Here is a 10,517-nt window from a genome sequence, read left to right as displayed (position 1 = left end):
ATAGATAGATAGATAGATAGATAGATAGATAGATAGATAGATAGATAGATAGATAGATAGATAGATAGATAGATAGATAGATAGATAGATAGAGTAAAATGTCATCACAGAATAAAGTCATTAAAGGAGAGGAATTATGATGACATAGTGTGACATTGGGTCTGACATCATCTCTGAGAGGCAGCTGTGTCTTTGTCTGCTTTAAGGGGCACTGCTATTTAGTCTCTTTAGCTCAATTCATCCAGAGCCCATGGAGATGTGTGTTTTTCTATTTTAGTTTAATGAAGTCATGGAGTTAGGATCAGAGGTTTTATACATAAACATACAAAATTACATTTACTTTTACTGGTGGCCCACTTAAATAAATGAATAAATGTTTTCCCATCAAAATTCAGACAAGAAAGAGAAAGCAAGAAAGACAAGAACATCATTTCATCTTTTCATCCCTTGTAAGATCATAAAATCTTGAGCAAAATCACACGCCAGCTGTAGTCCATTTGTTTGTTATGCTGAATTGGTACAATTTCACCACAGACCAGCGATGATGCATTAGTCTAGCCAATGAATTATTTATGACGAAATCATTGATTTAGATTTCAACTAAGCCATAGACAGCCCATTTGTCTCGTCAACCCCGACACAGAAAGACGCACTTCATATATTGTATCTGTGTGGAAAATAGGACCTTGGCTACAGGTAAAGATGTTCCTGTCTCTGAGGTGCCTAACAGAATGATTCAGTTAAGTACAGCACACAGACAAGGGCTATCCAAGCCTATTATACAGCAGATAAAACAGTAAGCCCCAAGGCGCACACACAACTACACCTGCAGAAGAAGAAAAAAAAAGCTGCTATCTCTGTGTTTTGTGAAGCATGGACCCCCTGTTGTTAAGCAGGAAATGGTTCGGCACTTGATGGAAAAAATAACTTTATTTTTCAGATTGTAACAGCTTGATTTCTCCCACAGCCAGAATAGAGACTCCTTCCTTTCAGCAGTGTAGGAGTGTAAAGAGCAAGGACGTCTAAAAGCTTCTTTTCAGCAGCTGACACCATGTTTATCTTGTTCCTGCATTTTAGCAATTAAGCTAACAATGTGCGTTAACTGTTTGTCTGATTATTCACTGATAAAGAAAATGATGCATTCAGATTCAACATCATCTAATTATGAACAACAGTACAGCCCGCCGGGGTGTTCTTTTTGCAAGTTTGAAATCATGTTTCCATTAAATTTAGTGTATGTGTGTGAGAGACAGACAGAGAGAGAGCACTCTAAATAATGTTATTTTAGCCTCAGAATAATGTAATCTAGCTTCAGATGATACGGTTATGACTGGCTCTCTTGTCTGTCCTCTCGCTTTCGTGCTCTCTCGCCCAACAGAATCTGTCATGCTAATGTAAACTATTTATCTAAACCCCTGCAGTCAACACAATGTCCCCCAACACCACTACCTCCTCCAACCCCCCTTTGGCCACACAGGCTCAGCAACCTCAGCTGACCTGAATATCAATGACTACAGTCTTGAACCCACGAACACTGGAGCTGGCCCGCTGTATGAACTGCATTAACCTCAAATTAAGGAGCGTCTGTAAATTCATGCAAATGGAAGGGAAAAGTGACTCGAGTCATTAGAACAATAACAACTTTTATTTTTGATGAAGCAGCTGTCACTGACAGACCACTCGTACTTAGCAGCCAGCATCTAATGCTGCTCCTGAACGGTGAAACCATGAACCCACAACCTCACAGTGACCTGATTTTTCTGACCTTCTTCTATTTTTGAAAGATGACATCCAGCAGGGGGAAAGAAGACACAGTGAAAACTATTACAAAAAAAGTATGGTGTCGTATTTGTTAGTCGCCTTCATATAACATAACAGAATATGAATGAATGAATAAGATTGACATCTCCTGCCTGGCACTTAGACGTCACCATCACCCTTTGCAAAAACAAAAAAACTTTGGAGATTATTTTTATGTTAATGTAATTAACTGTGATCCAGAAGAGCAATGACCTTTCAATGCAACAGCCACGGCAGAGTGTGATTCGTCCCTCGGTACAGTAGGGTAATGCACGGGGTGAAAGCTTTCAGATGTGTCTTTCCAAGTATGGAAAGTGTGCCACATCATGTATGATAAATTATGTCAAGAAAGGCAAAAGGTCAGAGGAGACGTGCTTTCCATCAAGAAAAGAGTGCTCCACTTAATTACTTCATGCCACATCTGTCCAATAAAGATGTTGGCTAAGCTGTTTCTATGGGAGAGCGCTGACATTCTTTACAAGCTACATGTCTCGGTACCCATTTACTAATGGAAATATACTGCAGTAAATAACTGTAATTACCTGGCCACAGAGTGTTACTTACACTTGATAAGGAAGCGGTATCCTAAAGTATATGAAGAAAAACCATCAATGCCTTCAAATTGCACAAAGAGAAGTCTCAGAGGATTTTTCTTTTCTTCATTGGCTATAGACAATAAATGGTTATAGAACAATAAGAAGATTAATTTAAGTTCTCATTCATCCTCTTATTAGAATGTGTGGGTCTAACATTGGACCAGAGATTAAGCAGACAAAGGGAATGTTTAAATTAAATAAGCCACAAATACCCCGTTTAATTGCATTATAGTGAAGACAAGCAGGGGGTTACCTATTAGTGGAAACCCATCAGCACTCTGTAAGAGTTGTAAAAGACACACAGAAAAACAATTAGGGCATAGTGTGTGTGTGTGTGTGTGTGTGTGTGTGTGACTTTGCTCAGTGCTTACCTTGCTGCCGAGTGCTATCATGCCAGTGGCTATGTGACGAGATGAGCTACTTAGCGGCCCATGTCCCCATCCCCTCCAACATGCCTGCCAAGTGTCCTAAATACTCTGCTCTATTGTCTGCCTCAGAAACAAGCAATCCTGCTGGATGGAAGCACTCTCTCTCCAAGGTGCAAAGGAGGAGGGAGGGACGATAAGAAAAGAAAAGGCCAATTCCCCGAGCAGGACAGGGAGCCATGCAAATGGGACGCCAATGAGAAGAAGCCTCCCCGCAGTGAGAAGGCTTCACAGAGGGGTCTTCTCTTCTCACTGTGGCCTGGCTGTGGTTTAATCTCTTAAGCCCTCTGGTCCCACTCACAGATACGTGTTGAAACACCCACACACAGACACAGAGAAATACAAATTGATACAACATTCACTCGTCGACTTTGCTCCATCATTAGCCTGGCAGGAAGCCACACATATCATCAGCGCTGTCATAATCACCCCCTCTTTACTGTCAGAGAGAAAGTAAAGGTAGAAAAGAAATCAATAAAACACAGGCTTCACTCAGAGACGCAGGACCAGCACAGTGGAGATAAGACATGAAGGTGTGTTGTTGCATGTTTGCTGTAAACTTGATGTAATTCTCCCAATCCAAAGCGGATTTCTAATATATATATTTATATATGTAGCAGAATGGCAACAACAATTTGGCTTTTCTTTGAATTCTTTGAACTAATCTCCACACGTTAAAAAGAAAACACAAGAAAGCAATCACTTGGGAAAGAAGGATTAAGTGTTCTTAGCTTTCTTTTACCTACACTAGCCACAAGATTAATTCTTACTTATAATTCCTCCAGTTGGTAAAGTTATTAAGCATCGCACAAATGTAAACTGGGAGTCATCTGACCTCCAAAATGTAAAACTACGAATAAATGATTGAACCTGTCACTGTGCTTTATCTTTCAAACTGATCTTTACAAACCAGATGCAATATATATACATTATAAGTAAAATCATTATCTGATGTTATCTGATGTGTGTTTACTTTGGAAACAGATATAAAAAGGACATCGTGATTATACACTAGGAATGTGGAACGTGTGTATCATTTTAAATCGTCTTATATTTGTGAAAAATAACTGCAATGGAGAAGTAAAGCTGGATGTATAACTGCTGGATAAACAGAACATATCTATATCTATCTATACATTTCTCTTACTGTAAATACTAACCGCTTTATTATGTCCTTAGTACATACAAATGTCAGCACTTTTCTCCTGTAACTAAAATAATAACTTTAAAAGTTTAGGGACCACTTTACCGCATCCTGGAGGGGAAAGAAAGAAAAGCTAAAATAAGTAATGTGCCTTTTGCAAACCTCTTCAGTGGAGCTACTCATGAGCAAACTGCAAAAGGATGATATATTATTCAGCTCTTCCCAGCTGTGAGTTTTTCACTCGGCCTGTGGGGGGTATAAGGTTTTTAAGTGCAATCTATTCTATTTAGGGGACAGGAGGCAGCAGTGTTATACAAACGCTCACACACTGCCTTTGGGTTGCAGTAACCAGGAAGATGCTGAGCAAGTGTTACAGAGCAGGGATTTGGTCGAGGGGATACCGGAAGGTTTAAGAAAGGTTTAGCCTCGTGAGGCTCACATAATAAATTCATCTGAGGGAGCTTTCAGTCTTTATCACCACAGCAACTAGATACATTGTATGAAAATGCTAAAAGGAAAAAAATAAAGCTTTGCAGTGGGACAACAAAACTCTGAGTAATGGACTGATTAACCTTATTGAATTTCATTAAAATCACACAGAGGCCTCGAATCTTTCAATATGCTAAGTCACCTTAAATATGGGGTTCATTAAACTTTCATAGGTTATTATGGAAAATAAGAGAGCGAGCAACAGGAGAAATGTATTTTAGTGTTGGAAATGCACTTACAGTAGAATGTACCCAATGAAATCAGGTATCGATGGTACAAATGTCTGCACTAATCCTTCAAATCATCATAGCAAATGGAGCAGTTCTAGAGAGCTCCAGATGATGCTTGAGACCAAACCCAGTCTAATGACATCCATTAAGATGAAGCAGACGGTCCCTGAAAAAGTCAGGAGAATTGTGCAAAGAGGTGTAAAGTACACCTTCTTACTTTTAGCAAGCACTTTACATCTGGTCTTAAATCATGAGCTCCCTGACTAATCAAAACCAATGCAAATCTCTCAGAAGGAGAGCATGTGGAGCAGAGCACAGAATGCAGTGGCAAAGCATAAGTCTTGTGTCTGGCTGGATTCTGCTTTTTCTTTCAGCACGATTTACCCAAGACTTCTGACTCAGCAGAACCCCGCCGGTGACGGGAATAAAAGAGGATCATTCCCCACCTTCTGTACATGCTATTAGAGATGCAGTATATTCAGTTTATGCCATTTAACAACACTACTCTGACCAGAATGGACAAATTTGCGCATTTACAGGTATTTGTGTCTACATTTGTTTAGGTAGATATATTTCTCAGATATCGGATGGTTTGCTGTGCATTATTTTCAGAAAACCTGGCAGCTAATTGGACAACTAATAGTGCAACGTTACTCCCTCCTGAATAGATTAGGGAGGGGGTAATGTTGCATTGCTCATATCATCTTCCTTTTTGTGACCTATTATTTGTTTTTCACTATTGCAGAACATACTGTTGAGTGATTGCTGTGGCAGTTTAAAACACAAAGAGCCACACACACAATTTACACACAATGACTGAAGCCTGAAAAAACAAATAACAGATTTTCTTGTGTACGGAAAGCTTAAACAGTAAAATCCAATATCACACTTCATGCACATGAAGGTGGATTTCTTTTGAATAAATCAAACTGATTCTAATGTGTGATCATCAGCAGTGAAATTAAAAATCATCTGCCGCAATTAGTAGTTATCTGCACTTTATGATCGCAGATCATGCACACTGGATATTTGTGCAAATCAATAAATCACTCAACTCTACTATCTTAAAATAATATGTTGATAACATCCACTAGATTAAAGTATTTTGCACTGGAGGACGACATCCAGCTGTCATAAAAGTCACTGCCCTGATTTATCCATCTCAATGAACATTTTTTATTGGGTTTATCCATGTGATTCCCCCTTTGAGCTGCAAGCAATGTTTAACTGATTTTATTCCCACAAACATCCTTTCGTCCTTCTTTGGCTTTGATATTTGTGCATTCGTGTGCTGATGAACGGGCTTCGAAATAAGGCACAATATGTGTTTAATCAACAGTGTATTACTCAGTAAGAAGTGAAGTATTGGTTTGTGTACTACTTGTCAAGAACAGGTCTGTGAAACTGAGTTTATTGGCCTAATACGTACATAAATAAACCTATAATAGTCCAATAGTCCATGTCCTCGTTTGACAGATTGCGTGCAGATATACAGCAAAAATGTAATGTGATCATCAAACATCTACTCTCTGAAAGATAAGTGTACGATTACACTCATCAGCCAGACACTGTCCCCCCTAGTTAAGTATACAGTTAAAAGGTGATATGCAAGCTTTTGTTCTGTTGAATATGCACCCATATAGTAAAGGAGGATTGCGTAACTTTTCTCTTAACATGACTGTCACTTACCCGTGCATGCACCTTGCACAAATGCATAAATCAGGTTTGGAAATTGCTCAGGTCCTGCTGTCCTATATAAATGTCATTTTAGTCAGTTGTTAGCTGGTTGCCTAGCAATGTGATGGCATCATAAAAAGCATTTAAGTAAAGGCATATTCAAGTCTTGCACATTAATATATATCAAAACTGAACTGGAAAAATAGAATTGAACTAAACTGTGATGAATTGATAAACTGAACTGAATTACACTGATACAGTGTTTTTATAAGGTTTTATGGGAGCATAAATGCTAAAATAAAAACTCGTCATTTTAGCCCTCTGGGAGACGGTTGCTAGGCAACATGTTGATGTCATAATATCAGATACTGAAAAGACCCTCGATGAGACTAAGATGTAACAGTTTGCCAAGTCTGGTTGCTCAACTCCTGACTGTGTAGGAGTTGTTCATGGGAGAGACAGACTGAGATTTGGTGTATTAAACTAAGATAATGGTAACAGAGTTCCACTGCTGCTGTTCGTGCTTTATGGACGTAAGAACCGGCAACAATACAGTCTCTCAAATGCTTAAACTGAAGCCAACGTAAATTACTCCTGATTACTCAGATATGGTTCCTCCTTAAAAACCTTTTAGTACTTTTGCTTCTGTTCTCTTTGAGTCATTCAAAGAGAACAGAAGCTCAATGAACTGCCCAGGTTTTGACTTAGGAGAAGGGACTACTTGGGCCCACTCTGCCCGAAAGAGCTTTTGTGTGCATGTTAATGTGAGTAGTGTCGAGAGTTTAGATAAGTAAGGTTCCTTGGAAAAGATGTTCAGCTCTTGTTGCGTTTGTTTGTCAGGCAAAGAGTTGGATTACTCCGATTGCTGGATAGAAAATGAAATTATTATTATTATTAGTAGTAGTAGTAGTAGTAGTAGTATATATATTTTAAAATCTGGATCTGTGTGAGACAGACACTATCTATCTATCTACATATACATTATCATAGATACAGTATATACCTTTTTTTTTTCCCTGTAGACTGTGACTTTATGAGCTGAGTTATGGCATCTCAGAACTAGTTTTGAAGTCTGTCTGGAAATGAAAGGTGTCTTTCTAAACAGCCACGATGAAGGAGTAGTTTGAAGTACGGTGCCCTGATGCATTTTCACCTCTGCACAGCTGACGAAATGTTACAGCAAACGGTTGACACACTCAAGGTGTGTGGCGAGGGGGTTCCTAACACTAAAGGTTAACATATCTAACAGAACTATAATCCTACACCCAAAAATACTACAAATTTGCTTCATCAGGATGATGTATTTATGTCGTTTAAATCATTTTCAGCAGCAGCCTGATAACCAATCAGGAAGCAACCTCAGAAGTCAGATTTTGACAGAAACATTGTTAAATCCAGACCAGTGAATGAAATCATGTTATTCCTGCCCTCATTTAACTACAGCATAGCAAAAAACAATTGAAAAACAGAAATGGGTTTCTTATGTTTTTAATGATTGGATGAATGTTGAATGTTTGGCTGCTTGAAAAGATTTCTACTGTAGTACCTTCACCCACTGATTAGAAAACCATATGCACATGCAGGTGTGCCACACAAAGATGCAGAAATTGAGCTAGATGGTGGACTCTTACCACGGGACCATGCAAGCTATGAAGCAGTTAGAACTTTGTTTAAATACAATAATGTGTTTAGAACAATGCATATCAAGGGCAAAATACATATACAATACATATTTTGAGGTGGCTATTGATTTAATAGGCATACCAAGACCCAGCATATCAAAGATATAGCCTTAATATGAATATATCAAGCACGTTTCATATAATGCAATATGATGTAACAGTCATACACACACAGTAAAAAAGAAATAAAGCAATGAATATTTATTGTAATATTAGCCCAAAGATGCATAAGAAAAGTAATGCCTTAAGTAAGAAATGTAAATAAGACAAGCCCCAGAAAATCATCTGTGCTGAACTAACAAATATAAATATACAAAAGAAGGAGACAGTGTGCAGAAAAGGACACAGACACTGTGGGTGCTGGATACACAACCACTTTCCTTATACCAACTTACAAACTCCTGTACAGTCCCACACATACACATGCACACACACACATACAACGCTTCAATAGGTTTATCCTTTCAGTGTGCAGCACTGCAGTGTTAGGTAGGATGCTTCATTCTGAGAGGCAGATAATGAGCTATTCCCTCTGCAGAGGACAGAATCCCAGAGCCAGCAGAGCTCAGCAGTGCTACATGCTCCCCATCTCTCACACACACACACAAACATAAGTTGCAATAAGCAAAAAAAAAAAAAAAAGCCAGCAAAACTTCCTAACTCTAAGCACTCCTCTGGCTCCACCACACAGTATACACACAAACCAAACACTGAGCCTACTCTGCCACCCACCTCTGTTCTAGAGCGCACAGCTCTGAGGCACACAGAGACCCCAACACGCTTGCAGGTACAGTCCCGTTAGCTTGAGTTGGCAGCAGTGAAGCCGGCTGTATATATCCCTGCTACAGTATGCCTGAGGATAAACTGCTAGTGCTGGCTAGCAACCGCTGTCATGGCATCCCGGACCCCTTCTATCACAGGCACTCAGCAGCGCAGAAGCCCCCTCCATCGCATACACAAATGTATTATCACATAAACACTGAGCTTTCAAATCAAAGGGCTCCCCAGCTGTGACCTCACATCACAGTGGAAAAGGAGGAGGATGAGGGAGGGGAGGGGCTGTTTGTGGAGTGTTTTTGCAGTGATATTTCAGGCTGATATTGGTGTGTGTGGCCAGAAGGTACGGCAGCCACAGCAAGAAGGACAAAATTACCACAACAAGGAAGAAAGAGGAGGAAGACTAGAGCATGTACCACGGGGGAGGATGCAGCTGTGAGGGGGGAAGAAAGAACAGTTGTTACAAACAAAATGTTTGCTGCAAAGGTGGTGGCATGCTGTGGGAGGGAGGGAAGAAGACAATTTAATTTTGATACCTGTGAGGGCTGCGTCCATTCCCACAGCTGGACATAAACTTTACAGTCACACTGGAAGAACAGCATGAACCGGCCTCACAGAGGGAGCAAGTGCAGCAAAGAAATAAAAAAATAAACAGAAGCCATGGCACATTCAGTGGCTGCAATCTCCACCTTATGCCTCATCCACTCACCCACTCTGAATGAGCTCTTCCTCATGTTGTTTACTTTCTCTTTTTCCCGCTTCCTCATCCTGTTTTCCATATTCTTCTCCCTCTCCTTTAGCCCAATCCACATCTATCATCTCCTGTTTTCTCCATCCCTTCACTTCTTCTCTCATCCATAATGGATGGTTTGAAGATATCCTCTTCCTGTAGTGGACCCTGGTCCCTGGTGCCAGTCAGCCTGTATTGATTATTGCACCAGAGGAGTCATCAAGGCATAGATAATAGGACTTAGAGTTGCACTAAATCTTCTGCATCGTTCCCCTTCCCCCTTCGAGGAGCTGGTCCATGTTTTTCTGTCTTCTACTGTCAAAATGTACATGAATCTAATTAGTAAGTGCGTTCACTGGCTTTGAATGAAGCCAGAGAACGCACAGTCTGGATCCGCATTGGTCTGGATTATACAATCAGAAACAATGCAAGACACACAACTGTTTATGCTCAGTTTTCACCAAAGTAGCGCACAAATTGTGTCTTCCTCTTGGTTATATTTGTGTGCCACAGTCTGACGCATGCCACATTAAGGTTCATTAAACAAGATATCTCCTCTGTGCTCTGGCCAGCCTGTCTCTCCTTTGACCCAGGCCTTCATATATAGGTCAACAGTGGCATTCAAGTGACTGATGTATGTCACAAGGACAATACTGCTCCTTTTAGGACTGGACATGCAGTCAGTCACGCCCTGCAGCATTATAATGTAACAATACGTAGGGCAAATCAGAAATCTAAAGGGATATCTGTCGTTCTCTTCCTGCACCACCTCCTTACAGGAAGGCTTGGCGAGTTGTTCTTGGTACTCCAAGAAGTGTTGAATCTTGAGTAAACATAGTAGGGCTTCATTAAATGGAGCAATTTTCATGCTCACTGAGCAAAATGCATACAATGCAACGTGTGTGGCTAAATGCAAGAAGACAGAAAGAAATATGCCTGGAAAAGAACTTTTCGAGCGCATGTGATA

At 40.1% G+C, this 10,517-nt stretch overlaps 1 protein-coding gene across 2 annotated transcripts in view; it reads right to left on the bottom strand.

Annotated features, from left to right (window-relative positions):
* The window catches only part of cntn1a (contactin 1a), a 62,336-nt gene that overhangs the window by 35,687 nt on the left and 16,132 nt on the right, over positions 1–10,517 (bottom strand). The window contains exon 1 of one of the 2 annotated variants that reach the window (XM_013909560.1): positions 2,768–2,854. The exons of the other annotated variant lie outside the window; for it this stretch is intronic. The gene's annotated coding sequence lies outside the window, so the exon portion shown is untranslated. Of the gene's footprint in view, positions 1–2,767; positions 2,855–10,517 lie in introns of those variants that run through there. 2 annotated transcript variants of the gene reach the window in all.

This window comes from Pundamilia nyererei, unplaced genomic scaffold, assembly GCF_000239375.1.
Source record: "Pundamilia nyererei isolate P.nyererei 1_Seehausen unplaced genomic scaffold, PunNye1.0 scaffold00027, whole genome shotgun sequence".
In the NCBI taxonomy this organism is placed as follows: Eukaryota; Metazoa; Chordata; class Actinopteri; order Cichliformes; family Cichlidae; genus Pundamilia; species Pundamilia nyererei.
This window is presented reverse-complemented; position numbering and strand designations above follow the sequence as displayed.